This window comes from Pongo abelii, chromosome 1 (genome assembly GCF_028885655.2).
Source record: "Pongo abelii isolate AG06213 chromosome 1, NHGRI_mPonAbe1-v2.0_pri, whole genome shotgun sequence".
NCBI lineage: Eukaryota > Metazoa > Chordata > Mammalia > Primates > Hominidae > Pongo > Pongo abelii.
This window is the reverse complement of record NC_071985.2, coordinates 116,425,259-116,427,895: the sequence shown is the minus strand read 5'-3', so window position 1 is coordinate 116,427,895 and position 2,637 is coordinate 116,425,259. Positions and strand designations below refer to the sequence as shown.

The window sequence follows — 2,637 nt, the reverse complement described above, 5'->3', positions numbered from 1 at the left end:
TCCTCAGGTTCAGTAGGTAAGAGTGCATGATTGATTAGCAATGTCTGCCACCAGCACAGGGTGGGGAATGACAGCGTTCTGCCATCCCTTCCACTAGGCAATGACGCAATATTAGGTTCCTTATCTTAGACTCTTTGTCCCTCACCATACTGCTTCTGAGGCCAATATTCCTATGGTTCCTGCCTCAGCAATGAGAAGACTATGACAAAGCTACCAAACACTGTCAAGTTGGAGGTGAGCAGAGCATGATTTCATTGGTAAGAAATGGAAAGACTATACTTTCAGGTATCATTTATACGATTTGTGGCTACAGAAGTTTCTCAGCGTGAGGAGCCCCAGAAACCACGAGGAGGAGACGCAGCATTCTCTGTAGCGCGTGGGGCCAGCTCTTGGTGTTACTTCGCTACAACTGCATTTGCCATTGATGATCATTCTTCTCTCATCTCAGGGAGAGTAGAAGGGAGAGAAGATGCAGTCTGAGTGATTCCTGTTTCAACATTTAAAAAGAAGAAAGAAAGAAAGAAAGAAACTGAATGCACATTTGGTCATTCCAGAATCCTTTGCCCATGACACAGGGCTTAGTATCACCTTTGTGTAGGAAGGACACCAATATGTTAAGTGTAGGGGAACAGATAATCCAAAATTATTTATATCTGTTTTTGGAAGCATCACATGACCTAGAGCGGCAGAGTTATCTCAATAACTATGTTTACTTGGGGTTATGTTGTCCTCTCGGAGTTCACACTGAGAGCGGGGAAGACAGCCTTGACATGTGCTTTGTGATGGTGGGACTGAACACAGCAGCTGAAGGAAACATTTGCTGCCAGTGATACATAAAGCAGAGACTCCATTTTGTCCACAATAGAGCATGAGTTGTGTATAAAAGGTCTGACCACTCCATGTTTGGGGATCCATGAATCAAGTCAGGGAACCCAGAAAATATTATTGAGTCATGAGCTAAGCCCTATAAAATGCCTTATATCACACACAATAACAGATATTTCAATTTTCTCCCATCTGCTGGGATATGTTCTGCAGGATGCTATGTAATATGGGGTCTGGATGTGGACCCTGAGCTCAAGGAAACTATGCCCCAGCTCAGGAGACAAGACTAATGTGCCTCTTACCAAGACACAACCTGCCCCGATGCCTCGATACTTTGTCTCCCTTCCTTCCCCATGAAGCAGCCTATCTTTATGCCAAATGCACGGGAATTCCTTGTAATTCCTCTGATAGTTTGTATTGTTTTCACCTCCATGCCTTTGCTACTGTTCCCAGACTACCTTGCAAATAGCTCTTCAGGGTTTTGATTTTTGTCTCTGCCCCACACCAGCTATGAGGTCCTGGAAAAGTTACTTAACTGCCTCTATGCCTCAGTTTCCTCCTCTTAAAGTGGGGATGACAATAGTTTTACCTCCTAGGGTTGTTGTAAAAATTAAATGAATTATAACATATTAAAGCACTTAGAAGCACACTCAGCACTTAGAAGGATTAGACAAGAGTTAATAATTAGTATCATCACTCACCTTTCAAGACTCAACTTGAACATTATCTCTACCAAGAAGCATTGCAAAAATTACCACAAACAAAGTCAAAAGACAAAAGATTACCTGGAAAAGAGCTTTGCAATACATATGACAAAGGACTGACTGGTTTCCTTAATTTATGGGGAACAAGTACAAATCTGTAGGAAGACAACAGTTCAATAGAAAACCGCCCAGCTGTCAGGAACATGCAGTTCACTGAGAAAGAAATACAAGTGGCCAATAAGCAAGAAAAGATGCTTAATTTCACTCATAATTATGCAAGTCAAAGTAGTAACAAGAAGCCATTTTTTTTGCTTATCAGATTGGCAAAAGTTTTAAAGTTTGATGATACCCAGTGTTGGCAAGAATGGGGGAAATTAACCATTTGCATATACTCTTGAAGAAAGTATAGATTTCTGCAGCCCTTTCAGCAAGCATTTTGGAAATATTTATCAAAACCAGAAATGCACATTTCCTCAAATGCAGCAATTCTCCTTCCGTTTATTGATATCCTCACAAAAGAATATATGTCAATATATGTCATACTACATTCTAGGGTTCTAAAACTGTGCCTGGCACATAGCAATTGCTCAATGAATAGTTGTTTTATAAATAGATTAACCAAAATGTTCATTGTAGCAATGTTGGCAATAGACAAAAACAAAAAACAACCTGAATGTCCAGCAACAGGGGAGATTTTAAATAAATCTTGCACACTCATACTATGGAGAATTCTGTAGCTGTTGCAACCAATATCATATATCTGTATATTCTGATTTAAGCAGACTTCTTTTGTTATTGTTGTTCTGTTTTTAAATTTTTTAGATTTACAAATAATAATTGTACATATTCAATATCATGATTTTCTTTTATTTGGATTTTATTTTATTTTTTCCTTTAATGGGATTGTTGGATCACGTGGCAGTTCTATTTGTAGTTTTTTAAGGAACCTCCATACTGTTCTCCATGGTGGCTGTACTAGTTTACATTCCCACCAACAATGTATAGGAGTTCCCTTTTCTCTGTATCCCCACCAGCAGTTGTTATTTTTTGTCTTTTTGATAATAGATATCCCATCTGGGGTGAGGTGATATCTCATTGTGGTTTTGAT

At 39.2% G+C, this 2,637-nt stretch overlaps 1 non-coding gene across 1 annotated transcript; it reads left to right on the top strand.

Annotated features, from left to right (window-relative positions):
* Positions 1 to 269: 269 nt before the first annotated feature.
* On the top strand, positions 270 to 485 carry LOC112130866 (small nucleolar RNA U3). The gene has a single exon (XR_002913049.1). It is a non-coding gene; the product is annotated as a small nucleolar RNA U3 (small nucleolar RNA).
* The last annotated feature ends 2,152 nt before the right edge of the window (positions 486 to 2,637 follow it).